This window comes from Pristiophorus japonicus, chromosome 6, assembly GCF_044704955.1.
Source record: "Pristiophorus japonicus isolate sPriJap1 chromosome 6, sPriJap1.hap1, whole genome shotgun sequence".
Lineage (NCBI taxonomy): Eukaryota > Metazoa > Chordata > Chondrichthyes > Pristiophoridae > Pristiophorus > Pristiophorus japonicus.
The window spans coordinates 200241567-200260006 of record NC_091982.1 but is presented as its reverse complement, the minus strand read 5'-3'; the positions used below and the strand labels follow the sequence as shown (position 1 = coordinate 200260006).

Below are 18440 nucleotides of genomic sequence, written 5' to 3'. Positions count from 1 at the left end.
GGAGGGGAACCTCGGAGAATGGGACACTAACTGCCTTTAGCCTCTTTTGAATCATCAAGCTCCAACCCCTCATTGCATTCCTACCAGTCAGGCTCCTCCCTACACTCATCCACAGTCTCATTTGCACCCTTGGGTACTCACCACTTCCTTGCCCATCATCAGCCAGTTACTGTATTTATGTTTCTGCCTTAAAGCATTTAAGGGTAAATAAAGGACAGAAAAGTCACAGGCTCTCCCAGCCTCCACCAAAAGCACAGAAGTGCAAAATCTATGCTTGTATGTACTTGTTCATGAGTTTACTGTTTTGCATAAATTTCAATAAACAAAAATTACCTCAGACAATGCGCAAGCATTCATTCTTTACAGTTTCCTAAGCTTTTATATAAAGATATTCTCCAAGCTTTAAAAATGGTTCAAAAGGGAAAGATTTATTAACTGATCATACGGAACCAAAATATAAAATGTATTTTCTCAATCATGGAAGAAAGTTGCATTAAGGTAGGTGGCAGCATTTTGACATAACTGCAGTTTTTACATATTGTTTATCATCATAGCAACAACAACTTTTATTTATATAGCACCTTTAATGTAGTAAAACATGCCAAGGCGCTTCAGATCAGTGATATAAGACAAAACAGATAAATTTGATACCGAGTTAGATAAGAAGAAATTACGGCAGCTAAACAAAAGCTTGGTTAAAGAGGTAGGTTTTAAGGAGCGTCTTAAAGGATGAAAGAGAGGTCGAGAGGCAGAAAGGTTTAGGGAGGGAGTTGCAGAGCTTGGGGCCCAGACATTAATATGTCCTTGCTATACAGTACAAATGCACACGAGGCCCATACGAGAGAGAAGGTCACTCTGTGACCAGTTACTTTTATTAGCCAGCACTGAAGTGATGAAGGTGTGTGGAGCTTCCCCTTTTATACCTGAGAGTCCAGGTTAGGAGTGTCTCCCACAAGTTCACCACCTAGTGGTCAGTGTTCTCATGGTGTACAACTTAGGTCAGTTTATACATGGATTACAATGACAGTTGAATACATGACATCACCTCCCCGACCAAAGTCTTATTGGGATCACAGGTTAAGTCTCTCTGGTGGTTTACGCTCCCTTGTAGAGCGCCTGAGTTGGGGCTCTGGTTGTTGGGCGCTGGCCTGAGTGTCTGCTGTTTGCGGTGCCTCAAGCCTGTCTGGACTGCCCACAGTGACTGGGCTCTCCTCCACTTGTTGCCGGTGTTCAGTCACCTGTGGTGGAGTGAACTCTACATCGTGTTCTTCATCTGCTTCTTCTATGGGGTTGCTGAACCTCCTTTTTGTTTGATCCACGTGTTTGCAGCAGATTTGTCCATTGGTAAGTTTAACTACCAGAATCCTATTCCCCTCTTTGGCAATCACAGTGTCTGCGAGCCATTTGGGCCCTGCAGCGTAGTTGAGGAAAAAGACAGGGTCATTGGCATCAATACATCGCGCCCTCGCATTCCTGTCATGGTAGTCACATTGTGACCGGCGCCTGCTCTCAACAATTTCTTTCATGGTGGGGTGTATGAGGGATAACCTGGTTTTGAGCATCCTTTTCATTAGCAGCCCTGCGGGTGGGACCCCTGTGAGCGAGTGTGATCAGGATCTATTGGCCAACAGGAGTCATGATTCTGAGCATCCCCTGTTTGATTATCTGCACTGCTCGTTCCGCCTGGCCGTTTGAGGATGGCTTGAACGGTACTGTTCTGACATGGTTGATACCATTTCCTGCCATGAAGTCCTGGAATTTAATGCTTGTAAAGAACGGGCCGTTGTCGCTGACCAAGACGTCCGGTAGACCATGGGTGGCGAACATTGCCCATAGACTTTCTACCGTGGCAGAGGATGTGCTTGAATTGAGAATGACACACTCGATCCATTTGGAGTAGGCATCTACGACAACCAAAAACATTTTTCCCATGAAAGGACCAGCGTAGTCCACATGGGTGCGTGACCATGGCTTGGCAGGTCAGGACCAGGGGCTAAGGGGGGACTTCCCTGGGCGCATTGTCCAGCTCGGCACACGTGTTGCACCTGCGAACACAAAGTTCCAGGTCTGCATCTATCCCTGGCCACCAAACGTGTGACCTGGCAATTGCCTTCATCATGACGATGCCCGGGTGCCCACTGTGGAGTTCTCGGATGAATGCCTCTCTGCCCATCTGGGATATGACTACTCGGTTTCACCATAGTAGGCAATCGGCCTGAATCGAGAGTTCATCCTTGCGCCTGTGAAATAGTTTAAATTCCTCAGGGCATGCCCCGTACGTAGAAACATAGAAAATAGGTGCAGGAGTAGGCCATTCGGCCCTTCTAGCCTGCACCGCTATTCAATGAGTTTATGGCTGAACATGCAACTTCAGTACCCCATTCCTGCTTTCTCACCATACCCCTTGATTCCCCTAGTAGTAAGGACTTCATCTAACTCCTTTTTGAATATATTTAGTGAATTGGCCTCAACAACTTTCTGTGGTAGAGAATTCCACAGGTTCACCACTCTCTGGGTGAAGAAATTCCTCCTCATCTCGGTCCTAAATGGCTTCCCCCTTATCCTTAGACTGTGACCCCTGGTTCTGGACTTCCCCAACATTGGGAACATTCTTCCTGCATCTAACCTGTCTAACCCCGTCAGAATTTTAAACATTTCTATGAGGTCTCCTCTCATTCTTCTGAACTCCAGTGAATACAAGCCCAGTTGATCCAGTCTTTCTTGATAGGTCAGTCCCGCCATCCCGGGAATCAGTCTGGTGAACCTTCGCTGCACTCCCTCAATAGCAAGAATGTCCTTCCTCAGGTTAGGAGACCAAAACTGTACACAATACTCCAGGTGTGGCCTCACCAAGGCCCTGTACAATTGTAGCAACACCTCCCTGCCCTTGTACTCAAATCCCCTCGCTACGAAGGCCAACATGCCATTTGCTTTCTTAAATGCCTGCTGTACCTGCATGCCAACCTTCAATGACTGATGTACCATGACACCCAGGTCTCTTTGCACCTCCCCTTTTCCTAATCTGTCACCATTCAGATAATAGTCTGTCTCTCTGTTTTTACCACCAAAGTGGATAACCTCACATTTATCCACATTATACTTCATCTGCCATGCATTTGCCCACTCACCTAACCTATCCAAGTCGCTCTGCAGCCTCATAGAATCCTCCTTGCAGCTCACACTGCCACCCAACTTAGTGTCATCCGCAAATTTGGAGATACTACATTTAATCCCCTCGTCTAAATCATTAATGTACAGTGTAAACAGCTGGGGCCCCAGCACAGAACCTTGCGGTACCCCACTAGTCACTGCCTGCCATTCTGAAAAGTCCCCATTTACTCCTACTCTTTGCTTCCTGTCTGACAACCAGTTCTCAATCCATGTCAGCACACTACCCCCAATCCCATGTGCTTTAACTTTGCACATTAATCTCTTGTGTGGGACCTTGTCGAAAGCCTTCTGAAAGTCCAAATATACCAAATCAACTGGTTCTCCCTTGTCCACTCTACTGGAAACATCCTCAAAAAATTCCAGAAGATTTGTCAAGCATGATTTCCCTTTCACAAATCCATGCTGACTTGGACCTATCATGTCACCTCTTTCCAAATGCACTGCTATGACATCCTTAATAATTGATTCCATCATTTTACCCACTACCGATGTCAGGCTGACCGGTCTATAATTCCCTGTTTTCTCTCTCCCTCCTTTTTTAAAAAGTGGGGTTACATTGGCTACCCTCCACTCCATAGGAACTGATCCAGAGTCAATGGAATGTTGGAAAATGACTGTCAATGCATCCACTATTTCCAAGGCCACCTCCTTAAGTACTCTGGGATGCAGTCCATCAGGCCCTGGGGATTTATCGGCCTTCAATCCCATCAATTTCCCCAACACAAACGTGGCTGCCTAGTCCCCATTCAGGACACTTTTCTTGACTAAAGACAATAGCGGGTCTCTATTAGTCCAGACTTTGATCTGACGGGCTGTCATGGGTGAGCCTTCGCTTTCGAAAGCTTCAACAGCCATGACCATCTCAGCAGCATGCTCGGTTGCCCCCTCGGTGGTGGCTAGTGGGAGCTTGCTGAGTGCTTCAGAGCAGTTTTCAGTGCCCGGCCTGTGTCGAATTGTATAGTCATAGGCAGCTAACGTGAGTGTCCACCTCTATGCGGGCCGACGCATTTGCATTTATGGCCTTGTTGTCGGCCAAAAAGGACGTAACGGGCTTGTGATCTGCCTCCAGCTCAAATTTCCTGCCAAACAGGTACTGGTGCATTTTTTTTTACTGCATATACACATGCAAGCGCTTCCTTTTCTATCATCCCGCAGCACCTTTCTGCCTGGGACAGACTTCTGGAGACATAAGCTACCGGCTGTAACTGACCCTTGGCATTAACATGCTGCAACACACACCCGACCCCATAGGACGACGCGTCGCACGTTAAAACAATTTTCTTACATGGGTCATATAGCGTTAACAGATTGTTGGAGCATAACAAGTTGCGTGCTCTATTAAAAGCCCTTTCCTGGCTGCCCCCCCAGACCCATTCACAACCTTTGCGTTGGAGCACGTGTAGCGGCTCTAACAGCGTGCTCAATTTGGGAAGAAAGTTATCAAAATAGTTCAGGAGCCCCAGGAACGAACGCAACTCTTGTGTTGCGGGGTCTGGGTGCTCTCTGGATCGCTTCCGTTTTGGACGCAGTAGGTCTGATCCCATCTGCTGCTACCCTCATCCCCAGGAATTCTACCTCTGGAGCTAGGAAGATGCACTTCGCCTTTTTCAGTCGCAGATCTACCCGGTCCAGTCTGCGTAGCACCTCCTGCAGGTTGTGGAGGTATTCTTCAGTATCGCAACCCGTGATGAGGATGTCGTCTTGAAAAGCCACCGTCCTTGGAATCGACTTGAGGAGACTTTCCATGTTTCGTTGAAAGATTGCGAATCCCGAACGGACATCTGTTGTACTCAAACAACCCCTTGTGTGTTGTGATGGTGGTCAGTTTCTTCGACTCACTCGCAACCTCCTGAGTCATGTAAGCTGAGGTCAGGTCCAATTTTGAAAAAAGTTTGCCACCGGATAGCATCGCAAAGAGGTCCTCCGCTTTCGGTAGCGGGTACTGGTCTTCGAGTGACACCCGATTGATGGTGGCCTTGTAATTACCAAATAGCCTGACCGACCCATCCGCCTTAAGCACCGGCACAATCGGGCTCGCCCAGTCACTGAATTCGACTGGCGAGATGATGCCTTCCCTCAGCAGGCGGTCCAATTCGCCTTCTATCTTTTCCCGCATCACGCATGGCACCGCTCTGGCCTTGTGGTGTACTGGCCTGGCGTCCGGATTTATGTGAATCACTACCTTGGTCCCCATGAAAGTGCCAATGCTGGGTTGAAATAGTGAATCAAATTTGTCCAGGACCTGTGAGCATGATATTCGCTCCACAGAAGAAATTGCATTGACATCGCCCCATTTCCAGTTCATGACAGCAAGCCAACTCCTCCCCAGCAGTGCGGGACCATCCCACAGGACAATCCAGAGTGGCAACCTGTTCTCCGAATCTTTGTGGGTCACGACTACCGTGGCGCTGCCTAGCACCGGAATGATCTCCTTTGCATATGTCTGTAGCCGTGCGTCAATCGGCAATAGTTTTGGCCTCCTGGCCTTGGACGCCCACTACTTGTCAAAGTGTTTGATACTCATCAGGGACTGGCTGGCCCCCGTGTCTAGCTCCATTGATACTGGGATGCCATTGAGGAGTACTTTCATCATTATCGGTGGCGTCCTGGTGTATGAACTGTATATGTGCTCCACATGAACTCGCTGAACTTCAGCTTCCAGCGATTTCCCCCAGTATCCATTTGGCCTCGTAGAGTTTACATCCTCCTCGTACGTCAACCTTGCTGCAGGCTTCCTGCACATACGCGCCAAGTGATCGCTGACGTTGCAATTTCTGCAGGTATATTGCTGATACCTGCAAGCTCTAGCTGTGTGTTTACCTCCACACCTCCAACATGAGCCGTTGTTGGAAACAAAAGGTCCACTACCAGTCGATCGTCTCTGACTGTCTCTGTAACTGCTCTTAAGCACACCATTGACAGGTGTTGGTGGCCCCATTACTGGCCGCATTGTCCCTTGTCATGACATGAATCGCCGTTCAGCTAGCCATTGTCACTGTTGAATTCCCCCTTTGGGTTCGACTACATGCTGGGGCATGTCCGATTGCCCTTGTCTGCCTGGAGAACTGTGTGCCGCATTAACAATGTTGACTCCCTGTCCATTTGCTGCATTTAAACCAAGATTTTTTGTCATACATCATTCTGGCCTCTTCCTCCCCTGAGATAAATGTCTGGGCCATCAAAGCCGCCGTTTCCAGGGTCAAGTCTTTGGTCCCAATCAGTTTTCTGAAAACCCCAGCGTGCCCGATGCCCTCAATAAAAAAAGTCTCGCAGCAACCCCGCTCTGCATGCATCTGAGAACTTACATAGGCTCGCCAGTTGCCGGAGGTCTGCCACGAAGTTTGGAACGCTTTGCCCTTCTCACCGCCGGTGCGTGTAAAACCGATGTCTCGCCATGTGCATGCTGCTTGCCGGTTTAAAGTGTTCCCCGATTAACTTACTGAGCTCTTCAAAAGTCTTGTCCGCCGGTTTCTCTGGCGCTAGAAGGTCCTTCATCAGGGAGTACGTCCTTGATCCACAAACCGTCAGGAGATGAGCCCTGCGTTTGTTGGCCGAATCCTGTCCCAGCCATTCCTTAGTGACAAAACTTTGCTGTAGTCTCTCAATAAAATCGTCCCAATCATCACCAACACAGTACCTCTCATCTGTGCTGCTAGTGGCCATGCTCGCGTGGTTTAAATCCCAGTTTCTCGTCGCCAATAATATGTCCTTACTATACAGTACAAATGCACACGAGGCCCATACTTGAGAGAAGGTCACTCTGTGACCAGTTACCTTTATTAACCAGCACTGAAGTGATGAAGGTGGGTGGAGCTTCCCCTTTTATACCTGAGAGTCCAGGTTAGGAGTGTCTCCCACAAGTTCACCACCTAGTGGTCAGTGTTCTCACGGTATACAACTTAGGTCAGTTTATACATGGATTACAATGACAGTTGAATACATGACAGGCACAGCCACTGATGGTTGAGCAGTTATAATCAGGGATGCTCAAGAAGGCAGAATTTGAGGAGTGCAGACAACTTATTGGGTTTCTGAGGCTGAAAGAGATTACAGAGATAGGGAGGGGGGCGAGGCCATGGAGGGATTTGTAAACAAGGATGAGAATTTTGAAATCAAGGTGTTGCTTAACCGGGGAGCCAATCTAGGTCAGCAAGCACAGGGTGATGGGTATCGGGACTTGATGTGAGTTAGAACATAGGCTGCCGAGTTTTGGATGACCTCAAGTTTACGCAGTGTAGAATGTGGGAGGCCAGCCAGGAGTTGGAGTAGTCAAGCCTAGAGGTAACAAAGGCATAGATGAAGGTTTCAGCAGCAGAAGAGCTGAGGTAGGAGCGGAGGTGGGCAATGTTACGGAGGTGGAAAAAGACAGTTTTAGTTATGCTGTGGATGTGTGGCCGGAAGCTTATTTCAGGGTCAAATGCGAACAGTCTGATCTAGCTTCAGATTGATGCGAGGGAGTGGGATGGAGTCAGTGGCTAGGGAACAGTTTGTGGCGGAGACCAAACACAATGGCTTTGGTCTTCTCAATATTTAATTTTAGAAAATTTCTGCTCATCTTGTACTGGATGTTGGATAAGCAGTCTGACAATTTAGAGACCATGGAGGGTTCGAGAGAAGTGGTGGAGAGGTGGAACTGGGTGTCGTCAGCGTATATGTGGAAACTGACGTGTTTTCGGATGATGTCGCCAAAGGGCAGCATATAGATGAGAAATAGGAGGGGGCCAAGAATAGATCCTTGGGGGACACCAGAGGTAATGATGCAGGAGTGGGAAGAGAAGCCATTGCAGGAGATTTTCTGGCTAAGATTAGATAGATGAGAATGGCGTATAATGCAGTATAACTTGAGAGCAATGTTGCTAAATTGATGCCATGTCCCACTGTGGAAAACAATATGACACCATCTTGATAACATAAATGCAACTGGTTCACTCTTGTTTAATGTTGAAACCATAACTTGAGGTTTTGATCCCATTGAGTAGAGATCTGTAAGTGCATGTAAGTAGGTATGAGCATAGCTCAACTTGTCTGAGTAGAGAGCAATGTGGCGCAATGCATTTTAATCCAGCACTACCAATTCTGCATTGCTCTAAGCAGGTACTGGTGCCAAGACAGTGTCTGTGGTATAACAGCGTCATAAGTTGGTTTTTGGTTTGGTTTTGATAAATCTCTTTTTTCATGTGGGTTATACAGTGGTGGGGAAGGAGATGTCTTTAATTCATGATGGTCTAATGAAGATAATATTTTTGTATTTCTCATAGTTTGTTGTCATCTTCCTACTTTCAAACTGACCTTGTTATTCTAAACTTCCAAAACCCAAGTGTTAATTGATCTGAATGTTTATCCCAAAAACAAGGTATTATGCTAATCCCTTGTTGCCTAGCAGTAATGGGTGCATTTAGACATGGGTAATCTAAGAAAGCTTTTAATATAGTGTACATTATCCCTTAATATACTTCCTTATTTTTCATTTTGCTTTCTGTATTTTCATTCTTCATTTGTTCTAAGGACATTTGAAGATTTGGTAACCTTATCTGCACTCTCCGTAGCTATTTGAACACGTGTCTTTAGGAATAGAAATAATTTTTCTTTAGTACTATATTTAGCTTTGCAGAAAGAAATTAAGCAATAGAATTGGAACAAAATTTGGATTAATGTAGCTGTTAACATTTGTATTCATTGGTAATAACACAAAAAAGTATATATTATGCTCATGTGACAAATATGTTCTGAGCACATAAGAGAATAATTTGTGGTGGATAAACCACTCGCCCAGGATAATATGGGTGAGCTTGCAGTGGCATACTGTGATCACCAAGTTTTAGCTTGACTGCTCCCCATGCTCCTCTGGCACCTACTCTTCCTTCTAGCCATATTTCACCCTCCCACACCTCATTCGAAATCTTTGCCATGGACCACCTTCCCAAGTCCACCCACGGCAAATTTTCTGCACCGTGAATCCTCATGCTCTGTAACTTTAATTTACATTTAAACTCATCATCATAGGCAGTCCCTCAAACAAGGATGACTTGCTTCCACGAGTTCACAGGTGTTTCGATGAAGGACCCAATGTTCCAGTCCTGAACTCCAATTGAGGGGATTGAAAATGCCTGTGCGTGAATTTTTTAACGTGTGGTGACCATTGAACACGGGTTTGACAGAGCTTGGTCTTGGTCCAGTGGCAAGGATTAACCAAGATGACTGGAGACCTGTTCTGCTGCACGGACCTAGTGCGCGCACACATCGCAGTGTGGGCTGGCCCGTGCTGCCCCGGGCCCTCGATTCTTCTGGGCCTCATCTGTCGCACCTCCACCACGATCTCTCACTGCTCCTCCGCCATAAACATTCACCACATCTCTCCACAAACACTCACCGCTCATCCGCCCCGACCTTCCCACCCCTCTGTACTTGCGTCCTTCCGATGTTCTTGCCCACGCTCCAAAACGGTGACCAGCATTTTGATGACGTCACCCAGTCGCCCATCTCAAAACGTCACACACTTGGAGTAGCTCGTGCTGGAGGTTGAAGTGGTACGTCGCTCCAGCTCTTTTATAGCCCGACCTACGGAGTTGTTCTCTCGACATTTAAACTACACTACCACTGTCTTCCTATCCTCACTCAACCCCATCTTCCACATAATCTCACCTGCCCATATTGACAGCTATGCCCATTTATGATGGCCTCTCACCTTTGTAGGTCTCCGTCACTAACCAGCCTTTCCCAGACCGAGACAGAAGGGCAGGCAGATGTGGGGTAGAGACTTCTTGCGGGCATTTCTAACATTAAATGGCCAATTTTATCACTCAATCTATTTTTGTTACAGTTTTGTACATTTTTTGCGTATTCTATTATAAATCTTGTTTTTAGCTATAAACACGGAACTGAGGGAATTAAAAAAAAAAAAAAAATGGCAACCCAGAACAGCATGAAGAAATTATTTCGGCAATTCATTTTGTGATATTTCCTGGTGCCAAGATTTGGGTGGATTGTGATGCTTGTTCATTGCAGATGGAAGCTTTCCTGTCTGGTGAATGAAATTGTTTTTTGATTGCTTTGTATTTAGTTTGGAGAATATTTGAATAAATTAGCATGGTTCACTGACACATCGTGGTAATGTCAGCCGGTCATAATTTATTAATTGATAGGACATATGGGCCTAGAAATTCCGTTTTTCAGTTGCAAAATGTGTGTCTGAGCTTCCGATATGGCGGGTGGGGTATGACTGCATGTTCATTACATGGAAGAAGTACTCCATCTGCTATATTGGCAGAAAAAGAGATGTCCAGGGCACGCGCCTGAAAACTGGCATTGGACCATTTGTATACGGTCCTATATATACCCTATCTCACTCTTACTCTATCACTCACCCTTTCTAAATCTCTCGTATTCTATGTTTCTCACTATCTTTCTCTCTGTTACTGTGTTTCTCACTCTTACTCACTTTCCCTCACTCCCTCGTCCTCGCGCACCCTCGCCCTCCCTCGTCCTCGCACTCCCGCGCCCTCGCTCCCTCGTGCTCTCGTGCGCGCCCCCATGTTCGTTCGCTCGTGCCCCCTCGCTCGCGCGCTCACACGTACGCTCGCTCGCGCCCCCTCACTCGCGCTCACACGTTCACTCTCTTTTTCACTCATTCATTCTCTCTTTTTCACTCTCTTTCAACTTTTGCTTCGAGTTCTGCAGTGGTTGCATCGCCTTCACTGAAGTGCAACTCCAGGTCATCTATTCAGCATTTACTTGAGTTCATTGTATGGAATTTGGAGATATTACACTTGCTTAGTACATTATTTCTGATGTTGCCTTTGGTCTTCTAACATTCTTTTGAGAGGGAGGTGCCGTTCAGCCAGCAGGTCAGTGTAGCCCATTATGGGGAGAAGTTTACATCATATTGTAATTGGCAGCCCATGGTGACTTCAGCTGAGGGCATGCTTGGACATCAGGTGGGAAATTAGGACAGTATTAGGAATTATTACTGTGGCAGTGCTCATGCGGAGGAGGTTAATGGTATTAGTGTTGGCTGTTCTGTGGAGTCATGTTGGACCTGGAAGTCTGTGAGCATTGAGTTCTTGCACAACGGACTAACTGGAAGCTTGAGGCTGTGCCATTTGGTGGGAGGATTGTGCTACAGATGCTGCTGGTATTGTTGTTTGTAGAGGAGCATTTCCAGATGGATTATGTGCTGGGCTCCGTCTGCTCCATTTGAGGTCTGGATGGAAGTTGGCCAAAATGGGTGCTTGATTCTTTGTGATTAATCAGGCTGCATTGAGAGTAATTTTCTTGGTGGGAAGGTTTGAAGTTGTTGCTGACTTTTCTTTTATCAATGTGCTTTTAGTAGTTAAGGTTGGGTACGTTCTTAGTAATGAATTAGTAGGTGCTGGGGGAGAGGGAAGCTGAGTGCCTTTCTATCTATCTTGGAAGAGAATACTATTATTAAATCATGACCTTCCATGGGGATGCTCTTTCTTTAGTTACAGCCTGCTGTCTTCTGTGTGTATAGCAGCCTGTGGGAAGCTACTGGCTAAAATCAGACATAGGCCCTCGCATCCTAATATAGCTGGTGACTTTCTACAGCTGTGTTCTTATTAACTTTTCTCCCTGCACGTTCTTTGCATTTTCATGGAATTCATGGGGGCTAAAATTGCCCCTTTCTAGAAGGCCTCTGGCCGCCTGAAAGCAGCAGCCACGTGTCCGTGCAGAATGGCCGCCGAATCTCCATGGAGGGGCTACCATTTTGAAAATTGCCCTTCCTCAGGTTTGGAGCAGTGTCCGGGACTGCCCTGCCTGTTTTGCCGTGCCTTTACAGACTGGCGGGCCCCCTTCCCGGAATGTCCCACTGCCGGTTGGTGCCACTGACGGCTTTTGCTGTTGGTACACTCGCTCTGGCTTGGCGACACAGCTAGCGATGCCATGTTAATTTCTTTTGTTGGCCGACTGCCAGGTCTGGTCGACAATTATGGTCACAGGTTCAACTGAACCGCCAATAGGTTCTTGGGTGCCAGACCACTGGCCCGGCCGAAACCCTGGTGGCCCAGTGTTTGCCATTAAAGTGGCTGCAGAGTTCGCAGCGGCCCTCCCCTTTAACTGAAGTGGAGAGACGTTATGACGTGCCAGCGCGATGATGTCATCAGCGCGGCGCTGATGCCTGGCAGTGTTGGTCACTCCGCTCCGCTCCGCCCCACCCCCACTTTCGCTCCGATGATGAAGCCACTTCTGCCCTGCTCCAAAAAAAACCCGAAATGCTGAATTTCTATGGAATGTGGGGTGGCGAGAACACTTTGAAAATGGAAGGTGCGCCATGTTTCGGGCGGTGGGCAATTTCGACCCCATGGACTGTTTGTTTCACGTTCCTACCGTTATGTATTCATAAAAAGCCAACTCATCTCTCGAAGTGGATTATTCTAACATTTCCCCCTTGAGGGCGCTATCGCCTATTTTATCTCCAGTTAACTTTTAAAATTGTGCCAATATAACAGAAATAATTTGAACGCCTGTTTGTAATTTGTTTTTTCCTCCTTATTGTGGTGCTTTTCCCTTTGCATTAAGGCTGACAGCAAGCAACAATACAAGTGATCATTTCTGGTAGTTTCAATTGTGTCAGTAAATGTTGTTCTGAACTGTATTTTCCACTAGTTTATTTTGGAAAGAGAAACTTAAAACTTAATATTAAAATTCTGGGATGTAACATGTGCGTTAGAACGAGATTTAAAAAAATAAGCAGTCCACATAAAAATTCAAACAAATACTTCACTGCATTTAATTTTGTACAAAAAGTATAAACAAGTATTAATTGGACTGTAATTTTAAGCAGATGTAAGTGATTTCACACTATTTTTAAAAACATGCACTAGAACGTTCCCTGTGACCTTGTTCATGAGCAGTCACATCCCAGGGACCTGGGGTGGGCCGGCTTGAACCAAAAGCAGCCAAAGATGGGTAGGGCAACCCTCGACTGGGAGGACTCATTTAGGTGTAAAGGCTGGGAGCACAACCAGAGCTCCAGGGTGGTCATTATCTAGGAGCTCATCTCGATCAGAAGTGAAGCCAGAGCACTTGAGTCAGCCTCTGGGAAACAAATTTAACATTTTAATAACAGAAGGTGGATTGTCTGCTGCAAGGTTAGCACTTCATTTCCACATGTACGCTGACGTTACCCATCTCTACCATTCCTCCACATCTATCGACTCCTCCACTGTCTCTAAACAGTCAAACTGCTCGTCTGACATCCTGTACTGGATGAGCAGAAATTTCCTCCAACTAAATATCAAGACCGAACCCATTGTCTTTGGTCCACGCCACAAACTCTCTTCCCTTGTCGCTGATTCCATCCCTCGCTCTGTCAGTTGTCTCAGGCTGAATCAGACTGTTTGCAACCTTGGTATTGTATTTGACCCCAAAATGAGCTTCCTGCCACATATCCTCGCCATCACCAAGGCCACCTATTTCTTCCTTCGGAACATCGAACATCTCCACTCTTGCCTCAGCTTATCTGCTGCTGAAACCCTCATCCATGCCTTTATTACCTCTAAACTTGACTACTTCAACTCACTCCTGGCTGACCACCCTAGTTCCCTCCATAAATGTGAGGTTATCAAAAACTCAACACACACCAAGTCCCACTCACCCATCTCCCCTGTGCTCACTGACCTACATCAGCTCCTCGATGAGCAACGCCTCGATTTCAAAATTCTCATCTTTGTTTTCATCCCCCCATAGCCTTGCCCTTCCTCACCTCTGGAATCTCCTCCAGCCCTAGAACCCTCTGATATCTGCGCACTACCAATTCTGGCCTCTTGAGCATCCTTGATTTTAATCGCTCCACCCTCGGCGGCCGTGCCTTTAGCTCCCTGGGTCCTAATCTCTGGAATTCCCTCCCTAAACCTCTCTGCCTCTCTATCTCTTTTTCCTCCTTTAAGACACTCCTTAAAACCTACATCTTTGACCAAGCTTTTGGTCACCTGCCCTAATATTTCTTTGTGACTTGGTGTCATATGTTATGATTTAGATGTTAATGATTTAGACGAGGGGATTAAATGTAGTATCTCCAAATTTGCGGATGACACTAAGTTGGGTGGCAGTGTGAACTGCGAGGAGGATGCTATGAGGCTGCAGAGCGACTTGGATAGGTTAGGTGAGTGGGCAAATGCATGGCAGATGAAGTATAATGTGGATAAATGTGAGGTTATCCACTTTGGTGGTAAAAACAGAGAGACAGACTATTATCTGAATGGTGACAGATTAGGAAAAGGGGAGGTGCAAAGAGACCTGGGTGTCATGGTACATCAGTCATTGAAGGTTGGCATGCAGGTAAAGCAGGCGGTTAAGAAAGCAAATGGCATGTTGGCCTTCATAGCGAGGGGATTTGAGTACAAGGGCAGGGAGGTGTTGCTACAATTGTACAGGGCCTTGGTGAGGTCACACCTGGAGTATTGTGTACAGTTGTGGTCTCCTAACCTGAGGAAGGACATTCTTGCTATTGAGGGAGTGCAGCGAAGGTTCACCAGACTGATTCCCGGGATGGCGGGACTGACCTATCAAGAAAGACTGGATCAACTGGGCTTGTATTCACTGGAGTTCAGAAGAATGAGAGGGGACCTCATAGAAACGTTTAAAATTCTGACGGGGTTAGACAGGTTAGATGCAGGAAGAATGTTCCCAATGTTGGGGAAGTCCAGAACCAGGGGACACAGTCTAAGGATAAGGGGGAAGCCATTTAGGACCGAGATGAGGAGGAATTTCTTCACCCAGAGAGTGGTGAACCTGTGGAATTCTCTACCACAGAAAGTTGTTGAGGCCAATTCACTAAATATATTCAAAAAGGAGTTAGATGAAGTCCTTACTACTAGGGGAATCAAGGGGTATGGTGAGAAAGCAGGAATGGGGTACTGAAGTTGCATGTTCAGCCATGAACTCATTGAATGGCGGTGCAGGCTAGAAAGGCCGAATGGCCTACTCCTGCACCTAGTTTCTATGTTTCTATGTTGTTTTACAACACTCCTATGAAGCGCCTTGGGATATTTTACAGGTTAAAGGTGCTATATAAGTATGTTGTTGATCAGTGGGCACTGAGGTTGCTCACTTGTCATGGACTGAGAAATGGCCAGTGTGCTTGGGGGGTGGGGGTGGGGGTCGGTGGGTGGGGGGGGGGGTTTACCCGCAATGGCGCTGGCTGCCTCAGGGCAAACCATTCTTGGAACAGGGACCTCATACAGGTGTTAGGCTCTTTGCATATGCAATTAATGTGCCTAACATCTGCTTCGAGTGTGTGTAAAGGACGTTTCATTTGTCCTTGCCCAATATGACAGAAGGTGGACTTTCGGCCAGAAATGCCCGCACATTTCCCACCCGCCATTTAGGGGCCATGGGTGCCCACGCAGCATCCACAAAATAGGCACTGCATGATGACATTTCTAGCCATGAGAGAGAGTACTGGAAATTTGAAAGAAAATGCAAGAAATACAAAAAGGTTCATTGGCATTTGAAAACAAAGAAATTAAGATCTTGAGTGGAGCCAGAACTTTATGCTGTTTTAGTATCTTTTTCATATCTTTTGAAGGTTTTTTGTCATATGATCAATACTTTTACAGCATTTTATTAGGACTATAAAGTAATACAGAATTCGCTCTATATTCAGAATTTAAAAATGTTCCAGACTGAATTGTAAACTAGATCCAATGAATTAATGTCGATCTTTCAGCAACATACCAATTTTAGAATGGTACACTGTGTACTTCAATCTGTTCCTTTATTACTAATGGCATTGTGTTGATGCTTTACACCTCAAACATACTCTGAAGTTAGTCAATTATGTATATTTAGTTTGCAAATAATTTTAAGATCAACAGCATGGATGTCAAGATACTGTTCACCTAATAGAGACTCAAGCCCCCAATTTCGCCATCATTGGGCACCGTTTTTTTGGCGTAGTGGGTCAGTTAAACTTTTTCCCAATGTTTTGGCACTGGCGCCGACTATCAGTGTCAAGAGTTTTTAGCGCCAGAAATTTTGGCGCTGGTCTACATTGTAAAGTGATTCCGCGCCGTTTCTGGTCATTTAGGCCATTTTCCCCAGCACCGATTTAAGAAAAAAAAATACTGCACAGAGACCTTTGAGCCCGTTTTAAAAAAGCCTACCTTAATTTAGTGAAATCGGCGCTGGCCCGCTGCAATCCCTGGCCGAAGGTCCTCCATGCCAGACTGAACAACAAACTCCAGGCACGTGCACTGAGTGATTATTTTTTTGCAGCGCATGCGCAGTGATTTTTCAGCGCACACTACAAGCTCTGTCCCCCAGAATTGGCCTCGGGTAGCGCGGCACTGAAAATAACTTACTTTTTGGAAAGTGCCGGGTCTTTTTTCCGCGCTAACAGGTGGAGGAAAAAAACGTACGTTATCATACGTGGGCGCCAGAAATCTTAATTGTGGAAAATAGGGGCCATTGTAGCTGAAAGTGTGCAGGTTTACCTGTCGTAAACGAAAAACACACTTTTTGAAAACAAGCACAGTCATTCGATGAAGCACTGTAAATCCAAAAGCATTATATTGTGGATGCTGGAAATCTGAAACAAAAACAGAGAAGGCTGGAGTTACTCAGCAGGCCAGGCAGCATCTGTGGAAAGAGAAACAGCGTTAATGTTTCAGATCGTGACCTTTTGTCAGAACTGGTGAAAGGTCATCGATCTGAAACATTAACTCTCTATTTCTCTCAACTTTCAATCCAAACCCGGTATGAAAGGTGATGTTGCTCATGGCTTACTACTTTGTAATCTGTCACTGAAAAGAGGGTCATATATATATACGTATTACAGTTAAGGAAATAAAGGAGAGAGTAGCTCTGCTTCTACAGAAGACAATGGGCAAGTATTTATCTGGTCTCTCTCTGTAGTAAAGTCCCCACCACTTATAGCTTTCGTGTGAATGCGATTTACTTGTATAACATGGTATGCTCGCTGTCAAAAAATGTTTTCACTGAAGATGTTTTCCTTTGTCAAACTTTCTATCCTTGATATAGTAATTGGATAAGTTCCTTGGCAAACTGAGGTATGAAAAAAATCATGGTCAGGAAGTAAAGCATAATCCTGCACAAAGGAAATGAACATGAAGATATGCTGCCATCTTGCAAACTGCAGCACGATCCTAAAGTTGACCCTGGCTAAATTAGTGGAAATGCATAGGAAAAATATTTATCAGTTAATACATCGGTAAATTCAATTTCTCTATTCATGCAATATGACTTGTAGAAAATTTGAAAGATTAGATATCCCACGATATGATCAATTTGATAACTGTATTGAATATAGAAGGATGAGGAATAGAACTTGTGAAAGTTGAGAGTCTAGAAAAGGAATTTTTTGGCTTAATCTTGTGTAAAAATACATGTAAATAAAATAGCAAGTGTTTATTCCAGCAGCTTTTCAGAAGTCTTCGCTTCCCCAAGCAGGACCATCTGTTTTATAGAACCATTAAGCAAGAGCATAGTTTCTTATCAATATCTGAAGCTTGACTGAGAAGGGGCATTCAAAACCTGAATTTTAGACTTTAAGCTTTTGGTACAGGAGGAGGCTGTTCTGGGGCTAACTCTTTAACTAGAGCCACCCACCTTAAACCCATGCTCTCTCTATCCTTTCATCATCTTCCTGAACCAGATGTCAGCTTGCCTCATTTGGTTACATTCTAGCCTCTGAGTCAGAATGTTGTGGGTTCAAGCCCACTATAGATTTGAAGTAGGTCAATACTTCACTCCACTCCCCTTCTTGAAAGTTGATCCCAAGCATTCATCATTCTTCATGTGAAGAGCTTCCTGACCAGAATTAATTTGTTGTTTTAGATGCGACAGACAGAGAAACTGGAGATTGTTTTTTTTTGGAGAGGGGGGTGAGGTGAGGGAGGAAGCATATTTCAGGTGGTTGTGAGAGTCAAATGTCTGTGGAAAATGCATCACCAGATATAGAGAACAGAAGAAAGAAGTCAGAGATAATGAAGGTGAGAGATGGGTGGAAATTGATAGCAAAGTTAATGAAATTTTGAGTAATTAGAAAAGAAGGTCCGCTAGGGGGCCTGAGTACTGTTGCAACATAGGGCCCAAGTTTCGGGCCGTGCCTAGCACGGCGCAGCCCCGACCTGGACGCCCGTTTTTCACGACACAAAGTGCGCCTAAAAAAAACTTACAGATTCTCCGGCTCCCTGCTGGTCCTCTGGAGCCGGGCGCGGCGCAGTACGAGCTGTGGGGGGCGGAGCTGGGTCCCTGCGCTGAAAACAGTGCCGGGACCTCTGCACATG

The 18440-nt window shown here is 45.9% G+C and overlaps 1 protein-coding gene across 4 annotated transcripts in view; it reads left to right on the top strand.

Annotated features, from left to right (window-relative positions):
- veph1 (ventricular zone expressed PH domain-containing 1) overlaps positions 1 to 18440 on the top strand; it is a 451519-nt gene that overhangs the window by 26672 nt on the left and 406407 nt on the right. The window lies entirely within an intron of this gene.